At 47.0% G+C, this 26,032-nt stretch overlaps 1 long non-coding RNA gene across 2 annotated transcripts; it reads left to right on the top strand.

The window, feature by feature from the left end:
- On the top strand, positions 1–20,983 carry LOC115111139 (uncharacterized). 2 transcript variants are annotated; one of them, XR_010461396.1, is made up of 3 exons: positions 1–256; positions 379–503; positions 2,251–2,939. It is a non-coding gene; the product is annotated as an uncharacterized LOC115111139 (long non-coding RNA). The 2 variants fall into 2 exon arrangements; XR_003860782.2 differs by lacking the exon at positions 2,251–2,939 and adding an exon at positions 20,322–20,983 and having other exon boundaries at positions 3–256.
- The last annotated feature ends 5,049 nt before the right edge of the window (positions 20,984–26,032 follow it).

Raw genomic sequence — 26,032 nt, 5'->3', positions numbered from 1 at the left:
TGACATTTGCGCAATCGGTTTTCTATCGCTCATTTGCACGATCGGTTTTCTATCGCTCATTTGCACGATCGGTTTTCTATCGCTCATTTGCACGTCGTGTCACCATATGGGACTGAAGAGGTGGTTCCGCCCAGGGAACCATACAAGCTAGAACAGCCACTGTTCACAAGGCATATGAACTGACAGGTTATAGAGCAAACAACCCAATTATCACAACAGATGTTGGTTCTGTGGAGTTTTAAGATCATCAAGGCAGGTACACTGCATTTTGAAATGGAAAAAAGTGAGGACTTCGCGCTTCCCCAGTACTACAGACCTGTTTTCGACATAAACGTTGTAGCTTTAACCAGTGGCATATTTTTCCGTGCGCATTTGTAGGTGAAATCATTTCCCGGGTCAATGTGAGCCTCTCACCATATTCCTTTGAAGTCAACAATACCGGTGTGATTTTCGGATGCGGGAATAAACAGGAGACAGACATACAATTCCCGTCAGTGCACCAGGTAGGTGGCTTTGAACACCATAATTAAAGTTTTGAACCTAGAATGGGGGCATTTTATGTTGAGTAAAGTCAAGCATCTATAACTATTTCACACATTAGTAGCCTATACGCCCATGTCTTGCAAGGAAAATGTACTATGAAGAAAAATGTTGGGAAAGTCTCAGATATATGGCGCAAATAGGTTCATTTTGGTGTAGCCTACAAGTTACCAATAGGCCCAATAACTATAACCATACGAATTAGAGTTGGCATGCTTGCAATATTTTGATATGGATGAGTAGGCTAATTGCACATTTTGCCCTCACACTGCTACCAATGGGTCAGTTGCTTAAGCCACTATCTAGGTTCAGGAATCAATATGGCTATAGTCCATGGCCAATTCCTCCCATACTGCACTGTGGTCAGGGTTCATCTGAACATGTCCATGTTCCTTGCTTCCACTCCCTCAATTCCAATGTAGCCTAATTGGAGAATCTGGACAGTGTGGGTTGAGAAGTGGAGGCTTGGTGATTTGGGTGACAGCCAGGATTCATGCAAACATAGGCAGCCTAGGCATGCTACTGACTGGAACCAGTTTAATCAGTGGGTGCAGTCAATTTGTCTTGGGCTTTGATGTGATGGTGGGGGCTGGGAGGGAAGTGGTAGAATTAGTGCAGTAGACCTATGTTCATCATCTGCGGCAGTATCATCTATCACTGTCAAGTTGACAGACCCCTACCCCAACCAAGCCTCCCCCTCAAAAGCTGTTCTCATACATAAGGGGTCTTTTTTTCACTATGTCCTTAATATCAGAATTGCACTCCATTTTAACAATACAAATGAGAATGCACTGCCACCGTTAATTAATGGAATAGTACAAGCACTGCTATTCCCCATCCCCCCTCATCTTTGCATATGGGTTATTAAATGATTTACTGTATTTGGGATGATAGGTGTGGTAAGAGCTGTAAGGCTTTGCCATAGTGATGTAGTGGTAAATAAAGCAAGTCGGTACATTTTTCAGCAAAGGGTGGGTTAACTGGGTGGGTAAACAAAAAAACAAAAAAAGTGTGGAGGACCATCCTACTCAGTGAATTTCATAAAAATTTAAATAGTGAAACATTAAACTTCTTAGATAAAACTATACTAAATATATTCACGTCACCAAAAAAGTATCCTCAACAGCACCCTGTAGGGGATCACCAAAGTATAGCCGGAGGACAGCTATTTTCCGTCCCCCTCTTGTTACATTGACTTCAAAACAAAATCTATGAGGATCATGGTTCTAGCTCACTTCCATAGACTTACACAGTAATTATAACGACATCTGGAGGACATCCTCCAACTTATCAGAGTTCTTGCAGCATGAACTGACATGTTTTCCATCCAATCAAAGGATCAGAGAATGAATCTATACTGAATCTATACTGTTGGTCCCATGTTTTGTCACACAATGTAAATGTAAAAACAAAAAAGCAATACGCACCATAAAAGTATTTGACAAATTGAAAATGAATCTTGATATGTAATACTGTTAGGTTTATATACTCTTGTTTGTATATTTCTGTTTTTTTGTATTTGTTGTGTTCATAATAAAAAAAACATATTTAAAAAATAAATGTTTTGTCACACGACACAATGCCACAGATGTCTCAAGTTGTGAAGCAGCGTGCAATTGGCATGGTGACTGCAGGAATACCCACCAGAGATGTTGCCAGAGAATTTAATGTTAATTTCTCTAACATAAGCTGCCTCCAACATCGTTTTAGAGAATTTGGCAGTGCGTCCGACCGGCCTCACAACCACCAACCCCGTGTAATCACACCAGCCAAGGACCTCCACATCTGGCTTCTACACCTGCGGGATAGTCTGAGACCATCCACCCGGACAGCTGATGAAACTGAGAAGTATTTCCATCTGTAATAAAGCCCTTTTGTGGTGAAAACTCATTCTGATTGTCTGGGCATGGCTCCCCTGGTGGGTGGGCCTATGGCCTCCTGGGCCCACCATGGCTGCAACCCTGCTCAGTCATGTGAAAGCCATAGATGAGGGCCTAATTCATTTAGCTAGGACTGCAGTGCATAAAATGTAATGAGTAGTTGACTCAAAGAGAAAGACAATAATTGTATTTTTCCACATTCACTTTCACTTACTTAGCTAATGCAGTTAATTTAGCCTTCTCAACAACCTGACTCAAACAGAGAGGAAAGCTGTTTATGTTAGCTTGCAGGCTAAGGCACTCCTAACTCTTCCAAGTCAAGGTAAACTTTCGGTTGTATTAATTTATATTCACCGGGGCCCACTGGTGTAACTGCTAAACTGCTTGCTGATTGTACACATGGATTGGATTGTGGGTTTATTAACGCATTAGTTCTAGTAGCTATGTTGACTATGGTGGTAGCCAATATGGTGACAATGATGTAGGCTTTGTGTAGCGGTTATGATATGAAGGTTTGGCTTGGAGAGTTTTTTTTCGCTTGGTCACAGACAGCTGTTGTGTTGTGCACTGAAGTCCACAAGCGAAGGGAAAATGTGAGAGGAGGAGAGCGCATGGATTTGATGATGATGTTGTATGGCTGCTATGAAAGTGAACTGTGTCTGCACAGGTGATCAGGGGTGTATTCATTCTGCCGATTCTGTTGCAAAACATTTCTTAAAACAAAACGTGGATGGCCCTACCTGAATTTGTTCAATAGAAACTCTTGTTTTGCAACTGTTTGGGCTAATTATTAAATCCTAGATCCGCTAGATGCAGGCAAGAGTGTGCAAGGTGGTAAAGAATGTGTCACTGTCTGTCACCAGTCACTCCAATTTGTCTCTCGACCTGTGCACCTATGTTATATACATTCATTTGTAGGCTATGTGGTAGGGACCTCATGACGGGTAAAAGGCAAATTAGAGTATCATGTAGTAGCCTAAACCTAGAAATGTTACGACCTGGGAGAATGGAATATGAATGACAGTCATTCAATATGCTGTAATAAAAATAAGGCCATGATAATCATAGAAAAATGTGTTTTCCTTAATCTTAAACAGCACTGACCGCCACTGGATTATTCACTACCCTGTATCAGATGAAATTGAATGCTGTCATCCTGTGAATTATTTAGATAAAACAACAATACATTTTTATTAACCAGTACAATAAACCTAGAGGCCTCGTGTTATAGTTAGTGTCAGACAGTACTGCAAAAATGCATCAAATGCATTCAAACAACTTTGAGACAAAGAGTCAGAGTGGCGAGACCTGCATTCTGAAAAGATTAAAGGTGATGCAGCTAATTCAGCGGGCGTGCGTCAAACATGAGCACTGGCTATGACCTTTTCTGTGGCTATGAGAACAGGCCACATCACAAGACAAACTGTATTAAAAATAAATGGAGGAGCTTTGTGGAAAGGTCAGGACACTTGTTTCTGAGATGTCTGGTGTAAGTCTGTCAATAAGTCTATATACTGTAACACTTCAAATAAACGGAAAGTCTCAAATAGTCGCCTGTCCCTTCTAATTCCCCGCAATGTCACACATTTCAGCAAATAAATGCCTGTTTCAAATAAATGCCTTGTCTAAATGAATTGTTTATGAGGTTACCATGAATTACCATCAATTGTTTACAATGTTTAACACTTAATTTGTTACATTAAAGATGCACTCTGCAGAAATCGCTCTCCCATTTCCTGGTTGCTAAAATTTGAGTAGTATGCCTAATTTCAGTTTCTGACAAAAAAAAGCTAGTATAGCGTAGAACAGTGGTTCCCAAACGTTTTTTAGTACCTGTGCCCTTTCAAACATTCAACTTCCAGTTGCGTAGCCCCTCTAACACCAGGGTCAGCGCACTCTCAAATGTTGTTTTTTGCCATCATTGTAAGCCTGCCGCACACACACTATACGTTTATTAAGCATAAGAATGCGTGTGAGTTTTTGTCACAACCCGGCTCGTGGGAAGTGACAAAGAGCTGTTATAGGACCAGGGCACAAATAATTACCAAATAATAATCAATAATGTCGCTCTTTATTTAACCATCTTACATATAAAACCTTATTTGTTTACTGAAAATGGTGAATAACTCACCACAGGTTAATGAGAATGGTGTGCTTGAAAGGATGCACATAACTCTTCAATGTTGGGTTGTATTGGAGAGAGTCTCAGTATTAAATCATTTTCCACACACACTCTGTGCCTGTATTTAGTTTTTATGCTAGTGAGGGCCGAGAATCCACTCTCCCATAAGTACGTGGTTGCAAAGGACATCAGTGTCTTAACGGCGCGATTTGCCAAGGCAAGATACGCTGAGTGTAGCCCAATCCAGGGATAACGAAAGGGATAACGAATCCAGTTTGTGTCATCCGGTTCGGGAAAGTACCTGCGTAATTGCGCTCCAAACTCACTCAGGGGCTTCGCTATATCACATTTGACATTGTCCGTAAGCTTGAGTTCATTTGCACACAAAAAAGTCATACAATGATGGAAAGACCTGTGTGTTGTCCTTATTAATGCAGACAGAGAAGAGCTCCAACTTCTTAAGTCCAACTTCTTAAGCATAGCCTCAATTTTGTAATGAACCATAAACAATTAATGAACATGCACCTGTGGAATGGTCGTTAAGACACTAACAGCTTACAGACGGTAGGCAATTGAGGTCACAGTTATGAAAACTTAGGACACTGAGGCCTTTCTACTAACTCTGAAAAACACTCAAAGATGGATGCCCAGGGTTCCTGCTCGTCTGTGTGAATGTACGTGCCTTAGGCATGCTGCAAGGAGGCATGAGGATTGCAGATGTGGCCAGGGCAATAAATTGCAATGTTTGTACTGTGAGACGCCTACATGGAGACAGGATGGAGAGCTGATCATCCTCGCAGTGGCAGACCATGTGTAACAACACCTGCACAGGATCGGTACATCCGAACATCACACCTGTGGGACAGGTACAGGATGGCAACAACTGCCCGAGTTACACCAGGAACACACAATCCCTCCATCAGTGCTCAGACTGTCCGCAATAGGCTGAGAGAGGCTGGACTGAGGGCTTGTATGCCTGTTGTAAGGCAGATCCTCACCAGACATTACCGGCGACAACATCGCCTATGGGCACAAACCCACCGACGCTGGACCAGACAGGACTGGCAAAAAATGCTCTTCACTGACAAGTCGCGGTTTTGTCTCACCAGGGGTGATGGTTGGATTCGTGTTTATCGTCGAAGGAATGATCATTACACCGAGGCCTGTACTCTGGAGCAGGATTAATTTGGAGGTGGAGGGTCCATCATGGTCTGGGGCGGTGTGTCACAGCATCATCGGACTGAGCTTGTTGTCATTGCAGGAAATCTCTGTGCTGTGCGTTACAGGGTAGACATCCTCCTCCCTCGTGGTGCCCTTCCTGCAGGCTCATCCTGACATGACCCTCCAACATGACAATGCCACCAGCCATACTGCTTGTTCTGTGAGTGATTTCCTGTAAGACAGGAACGTCAGTGTTCTGCTATGGCCAGCGAAGAGCCCAGATCTCAATCCCATTGTGCATGTCTGGGACCTGTTGGATTGGGCCATTCCCCCCAGAAATGTCCGGGAACTTGCAGGTGCCTTGGTGGAAGAGTGGGGCAACATCTAACAGCAAGAATTGGCAAATCTGGTGCAGTCCATGAGGAGCAGACGCACTGCAGTAATTAATGCAGCTGGTGGCCACACCAGATACTGGCTGTTACTTTTGATTTTGACCCCCCTTTTTTCAGGGACACATTATTCCATTTCTGCTAGTCACATGTTTGTGGAACTTGTTCAGTTTATGTCTCGGTTGTTGAATCTTGTTATGTTCATACAAATATTTACACATGTTAAGTTTGCTGGAAATGAACACAGTTGACAGTGAGAGCATGTTTCTTTTTTAGCTGAGTTTTATAAAGGATTATTTTATTTTTTATGTATACAGGCATACTAAGACTAAATAAATGTGACACTTATTAGTGCAGGAATTTAAGAAATTTATTAAAATGCGGGAAGTGAACAATTAACAATTTTCAATGCAAATGAGCAAAAGCAATATGTATTAAGGCAATAGGGAGAAAGGGAAAACAAGATGGTCAAAGACATTATAATGAGTCTTTGAGAAATAAATATCTGTGGATGTGTAAAATGTTATTTTAGAGGTTGAAATCTTTTATGTTTTTAATGTAATACATTTATTCAGTTTAATATTTTGATTTTATGGAATGCATAATTGCCATGTTTTGGTATTTAATGCTGAAGTAATCTAACCCTAGATCATTAGTATTTTCTTTACCATTTATAATCAAAAGTATGAAGATGGTAGCTTTTAGGCCTGATTGCTGGATTACCACATGATTCTCATTGAACATTTCGTTTTGCTTTCCTGCCGGCCTACGGGAGACTATGGCTTAGTGCCACAGGTAGTCACACACCATTGCAGGAGAGGGGACCTACACCTACAGTAGGATTTGGAGTAGACCATCTCAGACCTGCAGCTACACTATGAGTAGGAGCTGTGCTCCATAACATCTGTCTGCCTTTTCCTAGTTAATGAACCTTTTAAGCCCTGATGAACTTGGGTCTTTGTCCCTCCTCTTTGGATCCCTTGATTTTCATTTCCTAGGCCGTATTGGTTTTGGATATCATCTTATGACTGAATTAAGATCCTGCTGCTGGCCTAGTTATGGTAACATAGTGCACAAATTAGTGTGGCTTGTAGTAAGTTGAGTCAAGCAAGGTTTTGATTATGTCACTTGTTGAATGAGCAGATCCTTTTTGTGTCTTTGTATTCACACACAAATCAAGATTGAATAGACGGCAATTACCATCTGCTGTGCAAAGCTTTTGAGTGATTTGAGTTTAAAATGCAGTAGCACACTCAGTTTAAAAATGTGAATTTTATTCAAATTGTCACTTGAGCAGGTAATGGGTCACTTCCTCTGCTGATTTAAACAGTGGTGTATGCAGCTTAGCACTAGGCTACTTCACGGCTATAGCATATGTCCACCGGGGTGTCAGTAGGCTTAATGGACAGCAGACCTGGGCAGAAAATAGTTGTATATAAATGTTTTCAAATACTTGAGATAGTCTAATATAGTTTATGTAGAGTTTCAACTAAAAGCCAACTACAGTATTGTCTTTGATATACAATACAGGTCTCAGAAACCCAAATAATAGTTTAAAGTATTTTGAATACGTCTCAGAAAACCAAATAATATTTGAAGGTGTTTGAATATATGTGAGGTGTTTGAATATATGTGAGGTGTTTGAATATATGTGAGGTGTTTGAATATATGTGAGGTGTTTGAATATATGTGAGGTGTTTGAATATATGTGAGGTGTTTGAATATATGTAAGGTGTTTGAATATATGTGAGGTGTTTGAATATATGTGAGGTGTTTGAATATATGTGAGGTGTTTGAATATATGTGAGGTGTTTGAATATATGTGAGGTGTTTGAATATATGTGAGGTGTTTGAATATATGTGAGGTGTTTGAATATATGTAAGGTGTTTGAATATATGTAAGGTGTTTGAATATATGTAAGGTGTTTGAATATATGTAAGGTGTTTGAATATATGTGAGGTGTTTGAATATATGTGAGGTGTTTGAATATATGTGAGGTGTTTGAATATATGTGAGGTGTTTGAATATATGTGAGGTGTTTGAATATATGTGAGGTGTTTGAATATATGTAAGGTGTTTGAATATATGTGAGGTGTTTGAATATATGTGAGGTGTTTGAATATATGTGAGGTGTTTGAATATATGTAAGGTGTTTGAATATATGTAAGGTGTTTGAAAACAAAATAAATATTTATTTGATGGCTGCCAAATATTTAATGAAAAACCAAAAACTACAATAGTTAGTTGAATTCATGTAAATATACTGTATGATCATTAGGTTTGGAGGGCTCTTAGATATGGATCTTATTATAGGCTATCGCTAGAATTACATTAAATATATGAAGGACATTGAATCATCACAACACTAGAGTAGACCACTTTTGCGCCTTAAGAATGACTAACACATATTTTCATAATAACTGAGACGTAAGGTAACACTTGACATCAAGTTCCTATACATGTGTAGTAACTTTGATTATTACAATAGCAACATTGTTGTTACATAGGACTTTGGAAATTGCTTTATAATTGCATAATAATGGAGTTATTACATAAGTGGAACAGTCACTATTCCTCTTGTGTACAGTAGTTACAAAAACTCAGCTCATTGCTATGGAATTAAAATATAATTACCAAAGTATTATGTAACAACATGCTAATAAAATGTTGCTCCAAAGTTAATTACAGTTTTATTACACAGGCACAAGAACAGTTTAATGTTAAGTGTTACTGAGTGTTCTAAAAGTAACAAAATATGGCTATTAAGTGTCGAAAAGAAGCTAAATATCCCCAAACTGCCTTCTTTAATCAGACTCCAGCCAAGGTAGGTGGAAAGTCATGTTATTTTGTATTCAGCGTAAACTCTCCTTTTAAAGATAGTATAGTGTGTGTTTGGAACAAGAACACTTAGGCCTACCCTCAGATGGACAAAGAGGTTCGAAATTGTTTTAGCTAAGCATCAACTTGCTGTTTGCAATGTTTGCAAACAGCTTTGAATTACTCTGAACAAATACACTGAACAAAAATATGAACGAAACATGCAACAATTTCAAAGCTTTGACTGAGTTACAGTCCATATAAGGAAATCAATCAATTAAAATTAATTCATTAGACCATAATGTATGGATTTCACATGACTGGGAATACAGATATGCATCTGTTGGTCACAGATGCCTTAACAAAACATTGGGGCGTGGATAAAAAAAACAGTCAGTATCTGGTGTGACCACCATTTGCCTCATGCAGTGCGACACATCTCCTTTGCATAGAGTTGATCAAGCTGTTGATTGTGGCCTGTGGAATGTTGTCATACTCCTCTTCAATGACTGTGTGAAGTTGCTGGATATCGGCGGGAACTGGAACATGCTGTCGATCCAGAGCATCCCAAACATGCTCAGTCGTTGACATGTCTGATGAGTAGGCAGGCCATGGATGAACTGCAACATTTTCAGCTTCCAGGAATTGTGTACAGATTGTTGTGACATGGGGATGTGCATTGTCATGCTGAAACATGAGGTGTTGGTGGCAGATGGATGGCACGACAATGGGCCTCAGGATCTCGTCACGGTATCTCTGCGCATTCAAATTGCCATCGATAAAATGCAATTGTGTTCGTCGTACGTAGCTTCAGCGTGCCCATACCATAATCCTATATCCACCATGGGGCACTCTGTTCACAGCATTGACGACAGCAAACCGCTCGCTCGCACGATGCTACATGTGGTCTGTGCTTGTGAGGTCAGTTGGACGTACTGCCAAATTCTCTAAAACAACGTTGGAGATGGCTTATGGTAGAGAAATTAACCTTAAGTTATCTGGAAACAGCTCTGGTGTATATTCCTGCAGTCAGCATGCCAATTGCACTGTCCCTCAACTTGACATCTGTAGCATTGCGCGAACCCAGAGTCTCTGGTGGCACAGCTAGCACTGCGATGCAGTGCCCTAGACCACTGCGCCACTCGGGAGGCCTCATGATCATGCCGTTTAATCAGCTTCTTGATATGGCACACCTGTCAGGTGGATGGATGATCTTGACAAAGGGGAGAGAAATGCTCACTAACAGGGATGTAAAACAAAACTGATTTTTTTTTTTTTGAAAGAAGCTTTTTGTGCGTGTGGAACATTTCTGGGATTTTTTATTTCAGCTTGAAAGAGTAATACAGTAGTTGATCATCACAACTTATTTATACTTATCTGTATACAATATAATTGATTAATTAGTTTGACTTGATTATGTACAGTACACCTGGGGCAATAGACATTCAGGAAAATGGACATTTTCAGAATGTTCAGATAGTCATATTTGATATGCACAATACATTTCTGTCAGATAGATTGAAATAGTATAGGAGATTGTGTGTGCGCTATTCATTCTATTTCTGTCTTCAACATGCAGTACCAGATACAGACCTGCGATTAGTTGAAGGCAGCCAATGTCACGCCCTGGTCGAAGTAATGTATGTTTGTCTTCATTTATTTGGTCAGGCCAGGGTGTGACATGGGTTATTGTGGTGCGTTTTTGTCATGGGGTTTTTGTGGGGTGTCTAGCATAGTCTATGGCTGCCTAAGGCGGTTCTCAATCAGAGTCAGGTGATTTTCGTTGTCTCTGATTGGGAACCATATTTAGGCAGCCATATTCTTTGAGTATTTCGTGGGTGATTGTTCCTGTCTCTGTGTTAGTTATTCACCAGATAGGCTGTATAGGTTTTCACGTTCCGTGTGTTGTTGTTGTATTGTTCGTGTTTTTCCATCTATTAAAGATGTATCGATTTAACCACGCTGCATTTTGGTCCGACTCTCTTTCAACGGAAGAAAACCGTAACAGAATCACCCACCACACCAGGACCAAGCAGCGTGGTGACAGGCAGCGACAGCAGAAGCAGCGAAAGGAGGAATGGACATGGGAAGACGTTTTGGATGGCAAGGGTTGTTACACTTGGGAGGAGATACTGGCTGGAAGAGATCGCCTCCCATGGGAACAGGTGGAGGCACTTAGGAGAGCAGAGGCAGCCGGAGAGAGGAGCCGACGATACGAGGGAACACGGTTGGCAAGGAAGCCCGAAAGTCAGCCCCCAAAATTTCTTGGGGGGGGGCTCAGGGAGAGTGTGGCAGAGTCAGGGTTCAGACCTGAGCCAACTCCCCCTGTTTATCGTGAGGAGCAGCGATCACAGGACTTCTGGACTTGGGAGGAGATATTGGACGGAAAAGGACCCTGGGCACAGCCTGGTGAATATCGACGCCCCAAAGAAGAACTGGAGGCGACGAAAGCGGAGAGGCGCTGGTATGAAGAGGCAGCACGGCGACGCGGATGGAAGCCCGAGAGTCAGCCCCAAAAATGTATTGGGGGGTGGCTCACAAGGAGTATGGTTACGCCAGGTAGGAGACCTGCGCAAAGTTCCTGTGCTTACAAAGGGGCTAAAGAGACCGGGCAGGCACCGTGTTATGCTATGGAGCACACGGTGTCTCCATTGCGGGTGCATAGCCCGGTGCGGTACATACCAGCTCTTCGTATTGGCCGGGCTAGAGTGGGCATCGAGCCAGGTAAGGTTGGGCAGGCTTGGTGCTCAAGAGTTCCAGTGCGCCTGCACGGTCCGGTCTATCCAGTGCCACCTCCACACACCAGTCCTCCGGTGGCAGCTCCCCGCACCAGGCTTCCTGTGCGTGTCCTCGGCCCAGTGCCAGCACCACGCACCAGGCCTTCAGTGCGCCTCGCCTGTCTAGCGCTATCAGAGCCTTCCTCCTCTCCAGCGCTGCCGGAGTCTCCCGCCTGTTCAGCTCAGCCAGAGCCTTCCTATTCTACAGCGCTGCTGGAGTCTCCCGCCTGTTTAGCGCAGCCAGAGCCTTCCTCCTCTACAGCGCTGCCGGAGCCTCCCACCTGTTCAGCGCAGCCAGAGCCTTCCTCCTCTACAGCGCTGCTGGAGTCTCCCGCCTGTTTAGCGCAGCCAGAGCCTTCCTCCTCTACAGCGCTGCCGGAGCCTCCCGCCTGTTCAGCGCAGCCAGAGCCTTCCTCCTCTACAGCGCTGCTGGAGTCTCCTGCCTGTTCAGCGCAGCCAGAGCTGCCAGCCTGCATGGAGCAGCCTGAGCTGTCAGTCTGCATGGAGCAGCCAGAGCTGCCAGTCTGCATGGAGCAGCCAGAGCTGCCAGTCTGCATGGAGCAGCCAGAGCTGCCAGTCTGCATGGAGCTGCCAGTCTGCATGGAGCAGCCAGAGCTGCCAGTCTGCATGGAGCAGCCAGAGCTGCCAGTCTGCATGGAGCAGCCAGAGCTGCCAGTCTGCATAGAGCAGCCAGAGCTGCCAGTCTGCATGGAGCTGCCAGTCTGCATGGAGCTGCCAGTCTGCATGGAGCAGCCAGAGCAGCTAGATCCGCCAGTCAGCCAGGATCCGCCAGTCAGCCAGGATCCGCCAGTCAGCCATGATCTTCCAGATCCGCCAGTCAGCCAGGATCCGCCAGTCAGTCAGACTCTTCCAGATCTGCCAGTCAGCCAGACTCTTCCAGATCTGCCAGTCAGCCAGACTCTTCCAGATCTGCCAGTCAACCAGACTCTTCCAGATCTGCCAGTCAGCCAGACTCTTCCAGATCTGCCAGTCAGCCAGACTCTTCCAGATCTGCCAGTCAACCAGACTCTTCCAGATCTGCCAGTCAGCCAGACTCTTCCAGATCTGCCAGTCAGCCAGACTCTTCCAGATCTGCCAGTCAGCCAGACTCTTCCAGATCCGCCAGTCAACCAGACTCTTCCAGATCCGCCAGCCAGCCAGCCAGGATCTGCCGGAGCCAACTACCTGCCTGACCTTCCTCTGTGCTGAGCTTCCTCTCAGTGCTTGGCTTCCCCTCATTGCTGGGCTTCCCCTCAGTGCCGAGCTTCCCCTCAGTCCCGAGCTTCCCCTCAGTCCCGAGCTTCCCCTCAGTCCCGAGCTTCCCCTCAGTCCCGAGCTGCACCTCAGTCCCGAGCTGCCCCTCAGTCCAGTGGGGTTCTGGGTGAGGACTACTAGGCCATGGTCGGCGGCGAGGGTGGACTATCCTAGGACGCGAGGAAGAGGGACTAAGACATTGATGGAGTGGGGTCCACGTCCCGCGCCGGAGCCGCCACCATGGACAGACGCCCACCCGGACCCTCCCTATTGTTTTGATGTGCGTCCGGGAGTCCGCACCTTAGGGGGGGGGGTTCTGTCACGCCCTGGTTGAAGTAATGTATGTTTGTCTTCATTTATTTGGTCAGGCCAGGGTGTGACATGGGTTATTGTGGTGCGTTTTTGTCATGGGGTTTTTGTGGGGTGTCTAGCATAGTCTATGGCTGCCTGAGGCGGTTCTCAATCAGAGTCAGGTGATTTTCGTTGTCTCTGATTGGGAACCATATTTAGGCAGCCATATTCTTTGAGTATTTCCTGGGTGATTGTTCCTGTCTCTGTGTTAGTTATTCACCAGATAGGCTGTATAGGTTTTCACGTTCCGTTTGTTGTTGTTTTATTGTTCGTGTTTTTTCGTCTATTAAAGATGTATCGATTTAACCACGCTGCATTTTGGTCCGACTGTCTTTCAGCGAAAGAAAACCGTTACAGCCAATCCAATAGTTTCAGAAAAGTAGTCACTACTTGAGATCTGTATTAAAACATATTTTTTAAGTAGTTGATTTCTCAGGTCTGTATTCAAATAGTTTTGAAAAGTATTCACTTTCTGATATCGTTATTCAAATAGTTGTAGTCATTAAATTAGGACATTCACATTTTTTACGATATGACAGTATTCGACTGTATTTTTTATTTTTTTCACTTGATCCATAGCGGTCCCCAGACGGTGGAAAATGGTGGTGAGGTGTTTCACGTGCTCCTCCATGGAAGTGGAGAGTGCGTCAGGAGCGCGTATAACTTGGTGCGTATCCGGGAGGGAGATGAGTGGAAGACAGCGTTTAGTACCACATCTGGCCATTATGAGTACCTCGTTATTCCACATGGGTTGAAGAATGCCCCAGCCGTCTTCCAATCCTTTGTAGACGAGATTCTCAGGGACCTGCACGGGCAGGTTGTGGTGGCTTATATCGATGACATTCTGATATATTCCCACGTGTCTCTGGTGCGCAGAGTACTTGGGCGACTGTTGGAGCGTGACCTATACGTCAAGGCTGAGAAATGCGTGTTCTCCCAACAGCCCGTATTGCATTTCCACATCAGGGTTGGTGATGGAGTGTGACCGCATTGCAGCCGTGCATAATTGGCCGACTCCCACTACGGTAAATCCAATCAAATCAAATTGTATTTGTCACAAACACTTGGTTAGCAGATGTTAATGCGAGTGTAGCAAAATGCTTGTGCTTCTAGGTCCGACAATGCCATAATAACCAACGAGTAATCTAACCTAACAATTCCACAACTACTACCTTATACACACAAGTGTAAAGGGATAAAGAATATGTACATAAACATATATGAATGAGTGATGGTACAGAACGGCATAGGCAAGATGCAGTAGAGTATATACATATGAGATGAGTAATGTAGGGTATGTAAACATAAAAGTGGCTAGTGATACATGTATTACATAAAGATGGCAAGATGCAGTAGATGATATAGAGTACAGCAGGGGTGTCAAAGTCAAATGGACGGAGGGCCAAATAAAAAAATCAGCTACAAGACGAGGGCCGGACTGTTCGAATGTTCATTGAACATTTTTTAAATGACGCATATAGTCTAGTGAACCTAATTGAACCTACTGAAAACCTAACAAATATATTACAATATGATCAGATAAATAAAGCAATATTTTCTTATGGCTCTGTCAGTAATCTTTAATTTTCAACAGACACAAAAGACAAATTTCCTTTATATAAATATCCCCATAACATGAACATTAAATGAAAGAAACCGGTATTCAAGGCACCATCAGTAGACTATATTTTCTATTTTAGCAAAAGTGGGCTAAATTTACTTCAAAGAAAAAACAATAATAGCAATTTTCTATCATCCACTCAACTGAAATATTTTTAAAATATAATTGGATTGAAATACAAAAAAATAAAGTGCAAAAATCTATTAATCAAAAACAACACTTTGTTTAAGGAGAAGTAACATGCAGTGAAAACAAATATTAAATTTTAACTTTTAAACTTGAACTGAGTAAAAACTCTAAATATGTGATTGCACAGTAATGTTCACTTGTTTGAGGTTGAGGGTGATACTTGGTGGTGTCCCATCTTTTCCACAAGTTCATCAATGTTCGGGGTAAGGCTCTGAGCTGAAGAAATCCTCAGAATTGAGTGGAGGTGTTCAGCAGTAAGTCGACTTCTGTGTGATGTTTTGTTCAGGTTCATCAAAGAAAACAGTTGTTCACACAGGTATGTGCTGCCAAACATAGACAACGTTTGAGCAGCCTGGATGCGCAGCTGGGGCATTGTGCCGGGAGGAAACGGGCGAACTCCGCAGCACCCACTGCCGCATATTTTGCCCTCAGTGCATCATTGCATTGGAGGTCAATCAACTCCATTTGGAGGTTTGGTGGTGAGCTTTCCACGTCAACAGCAAATGGGTTACCGAGCAGTTCCAACCTGCTTTTTGTGCTTCAAAGTCAGCAAATCGGCGTCGAAAGTCAGCGGCAAGCATACCTATTTTATCAGCCAACTGTGTGCTCGGGAACGCACTGGTAGAGAGCTTCTCTTTCATGGTCTGGCAGCTGGGAAAGTGGCTCAAATTTTCTTTCCGCATCTCGTCTCCCACAGAGTCAGTTTGGTTTTAAATGCCTTCACTGTACTGTACATATCAGAGATGACACGATCCCGACCCTGCAGCTGCAAGTTTATTGCATTCAGATGACTCGTAATGTCACACAGAAAAGCCATTTCACACAGAAACATTTCGTCTCGGAGTTGTGTTGTGTCTTTCCCTTTGCTGTCCAAGAACAGACAAATCTCCTCACGAAGCTCGAAACATCTTTGAAGCACCTTTCCCTGGCTTAGCCATCGCACCTCTGTGTGATAAGGCAAATCACCATGCTCCGTTTCTAACTCCGTCAGAAATGCCTTGAACTGGCGGTGATTCAAACCTTTGGCTCTGATAAAGTTAACTGTGCGCGTGATGATGCTCATTACATGCTCCATTTTCAAGGCTTTACCGCACAACGCTTCCTGGTGTATGATACAATGATAAGCTGTCAGCTCACCTGTCGCGTTTTCCTCTTGCATCTTTTCCCGTATCTTCGCCACCAGTCCGCTCCTGTGTCCACACATCGCAGGTGCTCCGTCGGTTGTCAAACCCACAAGTTTTCCCAAGGCAGCTCCATCTCATTTACACATCTTGACACCTCTTCATACAAATCATGCCCCGTAGTTGTGCCATGCATAGGACGTAAAGCCAAAAACTCCTCTGTCACGCTTAGGTTGGAGTCCACTCCGCGGATGAAAATTGACAACTGGGCAATGTCAGAAATGTCGGTGCTCTCATCCACAGCCAAGGAATATGCAATAAAATCTTTTCCCTTTTTCACAAGCTGCTCTTTTAGATTGATGGACAACTGGTCTACTCTCTCGGCAATGGTGTTTCTGCTCAGACTCACATTTAAAAAGAGTTGCCTTTTTCTGGGCAAACTTCGTCACAAACTTTAATCATGCAGTTTTTGATGAAATCCCCCTCCGTAAATGGCCGGGCTGATTTAGCGATCTCTTCTGCCAAAATAAAACTGGCCTTGACAGCAGCCTGGCCTTGTGATTTGGCTTTTTTGAACAGAGCCTGTCGAGATTTGAGGCCTCGTTTTAATTCCTCTGCCTTTTGTAGCCTTTGTTCCATGTCCATATTCTTGTTTTTGTCCGCGTGTTTCGTTTCATAATGTCGTCTCAGATTATACTCTTTCAGTACCGCCACACTTTCTCCACACAGAAGACACACAGGTTTTCCAGCTACCTTCGTGAACATATACTCCGACTCCCACCTTGTTTGAAACCCCCGGTTCTCAGTATCCACCTTCCGTTTTGCCATTTTTGATGGGTATCTGAAAGTTAATTTTACTGTGATGCTGACGACTGCTGTGCCAATAAATATTGAAATGAAGCAGCCTACTGCTCGGTGCGTCACCTTTGCATTGTGGGAAATGTAGTATTGGTGCGTGTAAAAGATCTGCGGGCTGCCGGCTTGCTGCGGGCCGGTTCTAATAATAAATCAAGATCATCCCAGGGGCCGTAAAAAACCTTCTTGCGGGCCGGATGTGGCCCGCGGGCCTTGACTCTGACATATGTGGAGTACAGTATATACATATACATATGAGATGAGTAATGTAGGGTATGTAAACATTATATTAAGTGGCATTGTTTAAAGTGGCTAGTGATACTTTTTTTTACATCAATTTCCATTATTAAAGTGAGCTGGAGTTGAGTCAGTATGTTGGCAGCAGCCACTCAATGTTAGTGGTGGCTGTTTAACAGTCAAATGGCCTTGAGATAGAAGCTGTTTTTCAGTCTCTCGGTTGCTGCTTTGATGCACCTGTACTGACCTCGCCTTCTGGATGATAGCGGGGTGAACAGGCAGTGGCTCGGGTGGTTGTTGTCCTTGATGATCTTTTTGGCCTTCCTGTGACATCGGGTGGTGTAGGTGTCCTGGAGGGCAGGTAGTTTGCCCCCGGTGATGCGTTGTGCAGATCTCACTACCCTCTGGAGAGCCTTACGGTTGTGGGCGGAGCAGTTGCCGTACCAGGCGGTGATACAGCTTGACAGGATGCTCTCGATTGTGCATCTGCAGAAGTTTGTGAGTGCTTTTGGTGACGAGCTGAATTTCTTCAGCCTTCTGAGGTTGAAGAGGCGCTGCTGTGCCTTCTTCATAATGCTGTCTGTGTGGGTGGACCAATTCAGTTTGTCCGTGATGTGTACGCCGAGGAACTTAAAACTTACTACCCTCTCCACTACTGTCCCGTCGACGTGGATAGGGGGGTGCTCCCTCTGTGGTTTCCTGAAGTCCACAATCATCTCCTTTGTTTTGTTGACGTTGAGTGTGAGGTTATTTTCCTGACACCACACTCACCTCACCTCCTCCCTGTAGGCCATCTCGTCGTTATTGGTAATCAAGCTGTAGTGTCGTCCGCAAACCTGATGATTGAGTTGGAGGCGTGCATGGCCACGCAGTCGTGGGAGTACAGGAGAGGGCTCAGAACTTACCCTTGTGGGGCCCCAGTGTTGAGGATCAGCGGGGTGGAGATGTTATTACCTACCCTCACGACCTGGGGGCGGCCCGTCAGGAAGAACAGCACCCAGTTGCACAGGGCGGGGTCGAGACCCAGGATCTATGGTGTTAAATGCTGAGTTGTAGTCGATGAACAGCATTCTCACATAGGTATTCCTCTTGTCCAGATGGGTTAGGGCAGTGTGCAGTGTGGTTGCGATTGCGTCGTCTGTGGACCTATTGGGGCGGTAAGCAAATTGGAGTTGGTCTAGGGTGGAGGTGATATGGTCCTTAACTAGTCTCTCAAAGCACTTCATGATGACGGAAGTGAGTGCTACGGGGCGGAAGTCGTTTAGCTCAGTTACCTTAGCTTTCTTGGGAACAGGAACAATGGTGGCCCTCTTGAAGCATGTGGGAACAGTAGACTGGGAGAGGTGCAGTGGTTTTTAGGGTTTGCCAACTACTACCGGAGGTTTATCCGGGATTTTGGGCAGGTGGCTGCTCCCATTACTTCACTGCTGAAGGGGGGACCGGTGCGTCTGCGGTGGTCGGCTGAGGCAGACAGAGCGTTTTGTCGCTTGAGGACTCTTTTTACCGAGGCTCCCGTATTGGCGCATCCGGATCCCTCTTTGGCATTCATAGTGGAGGTGGACGCATCCGAGGCTGGGATTGGAGCCGGGCTCTCACAGCGCTCAGGCTGTGCTTTCTTTTCAAGAAAGCTCAGCCCGACGGAGCGAGACTATAACATGGGGGACCGGGAGCTGCTCGCTGTCGTAAAAGTTCTGAAGGTGTGGAGACATTGGCTTGAGTGGGCTCAACAGCCTTTCCTCATCTGGACTGACCACCACAATCTGGAGTACATCTGGGCGGCGAGGAGTCTGAACCCTTGCCAGGAAAGGTGGGCCATGTTTTTCACCAGATTCAGATTTACGATATCGTATAGACCAGGATCCCAGAACGCTAAGGCAGATGCACTGTCCCGTCTTTATGATACAGAGGAGCGGTCAATCGATCCCACCCCCATACTTCCGGCCTCTTGTCTGGTGGCACCGGTGGTATGGGAGGTGGACGCAGTCATCGAGCGGGCATCTCGGTCAGAGCCTACTCCACCTCAGTGTCCAGCTGGACGGAAGTACGTCCCACTTGGTGTTCACGACAGGTTGATTCAGTGGGCTCACACGTTACCCTCCTCTGGTCATCCGGGTATCGATAGGACGGTGCGATGCCTTAGGGGGAAGTACTGGTGGGCCACTTTAGCTAAGGACGTGAGGATTTATGTCTCTTCCTGTTCGGTGTGCGCTCAGTGCAAGGCTCCTAGACACCTGCCCAGAGGGAAGTTACAACCTCTCCCCGTTCCACTGCGGCCTTGGTCACACCTGTCGGTGGACTTCCTGACCGATCTTCCTCCGTCTCAGGGCAAGACCACGATCCTGGTCATGGTGGATCAGTTTTCTAAGTCCTGTCGTCTCCTCCCTTTACCTGGTCTCCCTACGGCCTTACAGACTGCGGAGGCCCTGTTTACACGTCTTCCGGCACTACGGGGTGCCTGAGGACATTGTTTCTGACCAGGGTCCCCTGTTCATGTCCTGGGTTTGGAGGGCATTCATGGAGCGTCTGGGGGTCTCGGTCAGCCTGACCTCTGGTTTTCACCCCGAGAGTAATGGGCAGTTGGAGAGAGTAGACTAGGATGTGGGTAGGTTTCTGCGGTCGTATTGCCATGACCGGACAGGGGAGTGGGCGAGGTACGTTCCATGGGCAGAGATGGCTCAGAACTCACTCCGCCACTCTTCAACTAACCTTTCGCCCTTTCAGTGCATTTTGGGGTATCAGCCGGTCCTGGTACCGTGGCATCCGAGCCAGACCGAGGCTCCTGCGGTGGAGGAATGGGAGGTCGTCCACGGGCACCTGAAATGGGCCGAAGGGTGGCAGAAAGCGAGCGCTGACCGCCACCGCAGTGAGGCCCCGATGTTCGCACCGGAAGCTGGGTCCGCGGTTTGTGGGGCCATTTAGTCCTGAGGAGAATAGACAAGGTGTGTTATAGATTACAGCTCCCCCTTATCACCGTATTAACCCCTCATTTCATGTGTCTCTCCTCAGGCCGGTGGAAGCTGGTCCGCTTCAAGAAGCTGAGGTGCGGGAGGTCCCTCCACCCCCCCTGGACATTGAGGGAGCTCCGGCGTACGCAGTGCGATCCATACTGGATTCCAGGCATCGGGTAAGGGGCCTGCAGTACCTCGTGGATTGGAAGGGGTACGGTCCGGAGGAGAGATGCTGGGTGCCGGTGAAGGACGTCTTGGATCCATCTCTGCTGAGTGAGTTTCACCTCCATCTGGATCGCCCTGCGCCTCGTCCTCCGGGTTGCCTCGAGGCCGGCGTCGGCGTGCTGCGGGAGCCGCATGTCAGGAGGGGGGACTGTCACTTTCTCCGAAGGTGGCTCCTCTCCCTGTTCGGGCGGTGCTCGCCGGCCTACTAGCTGCCACCGATCCATTTTTCGCTTGTGTCTGTCTGTTGTTATCACCTGTGCCTGATTAGTTAATTTCAGTGGGTTTATTAACCTCCGCTGCCTGCTAGTCTCTGTGCGGGATTATTTTGCTGTGTTAGCTCTGTTAGGGGTGCGTGTTTGCGCCACAGGGTTTTTTCCCTCCACGTCGTTGTACCGTTCGTACTGTGTTAGGCGTAGAGGTTACTCCTCCGTGTGTGTCGTGATTTTCCCCGCCTGTTGTTGGTGGGTTGGGACTTATAATAAACGACTGTGCAAACTGGAATTCCTTGCTCTCCTGCTCCTGACTCCTGCACCTACCTCTTCTTATGAGGGACCTAACAGTGGGGTTAAAACTTGCAAAAGTACTCTACTAGACGCTGTGAACAAGCGATACGGTGGCATTCTCTCTGAGTCTCTTTACTAGAGGTCGACCGATTATGATTTTTCAATGCCGATGCCGGTTATTGGAGGACCAAAAAAGCAGATACCAATCAATCGGACGATATATATATATATATATATATATATATATATATATATATATATATTTGTAATAATGACAATTACAACAATACTGAATTAACTATTTTATTTTAACTTAATATAATACATAAATAAAATAAATTTAGTTCAATTTCGTTTAAATAATGCAAAAACACAGTGTTGGAGTGTAACGGCTTTCTTCCGTCGAAGGAGAGTCGGACCAAAATGCAGCGTGGTTAGTTCGATACATGTTTAATGAATGAATAAACACGAACAATACAAAAACAACAAACGGAATGTGAACCTATACAGCCTATCTGGTGAAATTAACTAACACAGAGACAGGAACAATCACCCACAAAACACACAGTGAAACCCAGGCTACCTAAATATGGTTCCCAATCAGAGACAACGAGAATCACCTGACTCTGATTGAGAACCGCCTCAGGCAGCCATAGCCTATGCTAGACACCCCTACTCAGCCACAATCCCAATGCCTACTAAAACCCCAATACGACAACACAATAAACCCATGTCACACCCTGGCCTGACCAAATAACTAAAGAAAACACAAAATACTAAGACCAAGGCGTGACAGAACCCCCCCCCTAAGGTCCGGACGCACATCAAAACCATAGGGAGGGTCCGGGTGGGCGTCTGTCCATGGTGGCGGCTCCGGCTCGGGACGTGGACCCCACTCCATTAATGTCTTAGTTCCTCCCCCTCGCGTCCTAGGATAGTCCACTCTCGCCGCCGACCATGGCCTAGTAATCCTCACCCAGAACCCCACTGGACTGAGGGGCAGCTCGGGACTGAGGGGCAGCTCGGGACTGAGGGGCAGCTCGGGACTGAGGGGCAGCTCGGGACTGAGGGGCAGCTCGGGACTGAGGGGCAGCTCAACACTGAGGGGAAGCTCAGCACTGAGGGGAAGCCCAGCACTGAGGGGAAGCCCAGCACTGAGGGGAAGCCCAGCACTGAGGGGAAGCCCAGCACTGAGGGGAAGCCCAGCACTGAGGGGAAGCCCAGCACTGAGAGGAAACTCAGCACTGAGAGGAAGCTCAGCACTGAGAGGAAGCTCAGCACTGAGAGGAAGCTCAGCACTGAGAGGAAACTCAGGCAGGTAGTTGGCTCCGGCAGATCCTGGCTGGCTGGCGGATCTGGAAGAGTCTGGTTGACTGGCAGATCTGGAAGAGTCTGGTTGACTGGCAGATCTGGAAGAGTCTGGTTGACTGGCAGATCTGGAAGAGTCTGGTTGACTGGCAGATCTGGAAGAGTCTGGTTGACTGGCAGATCTGGAAGAGTCTGGTTGACTGGCAGATCTGGAAGAGTCTGGTTGACTGGCAGATCTGGAAGAGTCTGGTTGACTGGCAGATCTGGAAGAGTCTGGTTGACTGGCAGATCTGGAAGAGTCTGGTTGACTGGCAGATCTGGCTGCTCCATGCAGACTGGCAGCTCTGGCTGCTCCATGCAGACTGGCAGCTCTGGCTGCTCCATGCAGACTGGCAGCTCTGGCTGCTCCATGCAGACTGGCAGCTCTGGCTGCTCCATGCAGACTGGCAGCTCCGGCTGCTCCATGCAGACTGACAGCTCCGTCTGCTCCATGCAGACTGACAGCTCCGGCTGCTCCATGCAGACTGACAGCTCCGGCTGCTCCATGCAGACTGGCAGCTCCGGCTGCTCCATGCAGACTGGCAGCTCTATGCAGACTGGCATCTCTGGCTGCTCCATGCAAACTGGCAGCTCTGGCTGCTCCATGCAGGCTGACAGCTCTGGCTGCTCCATGCAGGCTGACAGCTCTGGCTGCTCCATGCAGGCTGACAGCTCTGGCTGCTCCATGCAGACTGGCAGCTCAGGCTGCTCCATGCAGGCTGACAGCTCTGGCTGCGCTGAACAGGCAGGAGACTCCAGCAGTGCTGTAGAGGAGGAAGGCTCTGGCAGCACTGTAGAGGCGGGAGGCTCCGGCAGCGCAGGAGAGGAGAAAGGCTCTGGCTGCGCTAAACAGGCGGGAGACTCCAGCAGCGCTGTAGAGGAAGAAGGCTCTGGCTGTGCTGAACAGGCGGGAGACTCCGACAGCACTGGAGAGAAGAAAGGCTCTGGCTGCGCTGAACAGGCGAGGCGCACTGAAGGCCTGGTACGTGGTTCTGGAACTGGTGGTACTGGACCGAGGACACACACAGGAAGCCTGGTGCGGGGAGCTGCTACCGGAGGACTAGTGTGTGGAGGTGGCACTGGATAGACCGGACCGTGCAGGCACACTGGAGCTCTTGAGCACCGAGCCTGCCCAACCTTACCTGGCTCGATGCCAACTCTAGCCCGGCCAATACGAAGAGCTGGTATGTACCGCACCGGGCTATGCATCCGCACTGGAGACACCGTGCGCTCAATAGCATAACACGGTGCCTGCCCGGTTTCTTTAGCCCCCCGGTAAGCACAGGAAGTTAGCGCAGGTCTCCTACCTGGCGTAGCCATACTCCCTGTGAGCCTCCTCCCAATACATTTTTGGGGCTGACTCTTGGGCTTCCATCCGCGTCGCCGTGCTGCCTCTTCATACCAGCGCCTCTCCGCTTTTCCGCCTCCAGTTCTTCTTTGGGGCGTCGATATTCACCAGGCTGTGCCCAGGGTCCTTTTCCGTCCAATATCTCCTCCCAAGTCCAGAAGTCCTGTGATCGCTGCTCCTCACGATAAACAGGGGGAGTTGGCTCAGGTCTGAACCCTGACTCTGCCACACTCTCCCTGAGCCCCACCCCAATACATTTTTGGGGCCGACTTTCGGGCTTCCTTGCCAACAGTGTTCCCTCGTATCGTCGGCTCCTCTCTCCGGCTGCCTCTGCTCTCCTAAGTGCCTCCACCTGTTCCCATGGGAGGCGATCTCTTCCGGCCAGTATCTCCTCCCAAGTGTAACAACCTTTGCCATCCAAAACGTCTTCCCATGTCCATTCCTCCTTTCGCTGCTTCTGCTGTCGCTGACTGTCACCACGCCACTTGGTCCGGGTGTGGTGGGTGATTCTGTAACGGCTTTTTTCCGTCGAAGGAGAGTCGGACCAAAATGCAGCGTGGTTAGTTCGATACATGTTTAATGAATGAATAAACACGAACAATACAAAAACAACAAACGGAATGTGAACCTATACAGCCTATTTAAAAAATATATATATTTTTATAAAAAATAATTATTATCTTCAATACCATTCATTCTTTACAACTCATAATTTTCATACATACACAAATAATGGTATTTTAATTTAACTAATTTAACTAAACATAAACCCCAAACAAAACCTCAGGGGAGCATCTTCCCTCCCCGTCACACTACAAAATACCTTTCCCTATCTCCCCGTCCCTAACCTATCCCCTTACAAATCTAAATGACACCCAGCCCTAAACCCCCCTTCCACCTCTCCCGAGCAGCATGCTGCCCCCACTTCCTCTCCTCCCTCTTCATCCTCCCCGTCAAATCTCCTTCCACCCTCCTCACTATCCCTTCCACCCCCCAATCTTTCCCTGTCTTCACCATGTTCTGCCTGGCTTCCCACAGCCCCCGTTTAAAGAGACTCATGAGAAGCCAGAGCAGAAACCTGTCCCTATCCGTCCCTCTCGCTCTCCCTACACCTCTCTCTAACCTGGCCCACGTCAATACAAAATCCCCCCTTACCAAACCTAACAACACCCGTGCCTTAGCCCATACTACTCCGGCAAAGGCACAGTCCCAAAAGACATGGCGCACAGTCTCCTCCCTGCCACAAGAGGATCTTGGACAGGTGGGGGATTGCACCAAACTATACCGGTACATGATGGAACGTACCGGCAAGCACTTATGGAGGCTCAACCAATTCAGGTCCTTGAGCCTGTTGTCCAGACCCCGCACCTGCACTCCCTCCCAGACCACTTCCGAGATGCCCACTATAGGCGCCGGACTCCCTGCCTTTCTGACCTCCTCGTACAGGTGCCTGTGATCTAAACCTACTCGGGCAACTTCAACCTCAGAGTGCGCACGCAGCCACTTGGCCGCATGACCAAAGTGCCACGGCAGCTGTTCCGCCCGAGGACCCGTGTTAGACCACACCATTACGCTTCTCGCCTGATACGAGAAGAACACCCGCAGGAGGTAACCGGACGGGTGTATCACTGGATGAGCAAGCTCCGTTAACAAGAAAGAAACAAAAATTGTGTCCAGCTTGAGGGGGAAATGTGGTACCCCCCTACCTCCCTCCCCGATGGGACAGATCATGCGTGCCCTGGCGACCCACTCGCACCTGCCACTCCACATAAACTGAAACACAAGCCTCACTAGAGGCCTCCTCAGACAAGCCGGCAATGGGTAGATGTACGCCAAATACAAAAGAGACGGCAACACATCCACCTTTAGGACCAGGACTTTGCCCTAGCCTTCCACATTGCTAGCTTCCTCTGTACCACTGCGATACGCATGTTCCAGTTTAGCGTCGCTGAGCCGGAGGTCTCAAAATGGACCCCGAGAATCCTCAGGGCCCCCTCACAGAGAGATAACCCCCCAGGCACATCCGTTCTACCGCGCCATCTTCCGAAAAACTTGACGGAAGACTTTGCATGGTTCAGAACTGCTCCCGGCGCTCGGGTGAAATCCCCAAAGATGGCAAGGGACCATGTCAGGCACGAGTCCTTGCACAGCAGCAAGGAAGTGTCGTCGGCGTACTGCGTCATCTTAACACTCAGCCCACCACTTCCAGGGATCAACAATCCTTCCACCTCTGTGTCTGCCTGATAGAGGAATTCTAAATTCCTTTATGTTTTAATTGCCAAAACCAATTTCGCACTCGTTTCTAACTCATTAATGAGGTGTAAGTTCATTAATTATGCATGAAGT

This window comes from Oncorhynchus nerka, linkage group LG27 (assembly GCF_034236695.1).
Source record: "Oncorhynchus nerka isolate Pitt River linkage group LG27, Oner_Uvic_2.0, whole genome shotgun sequence".
NCBI classification, from domain to species: domain Eukaryota; kingdom Metazoa; phylum Chordata; class Actinopteri; order Salmoniformes; family Salmonidae; genus Oncorhynchus; species Oncorhynchus nerka.
This window is presented reverse-complemented; position numbering and strand designations above follow the sequence as displayed.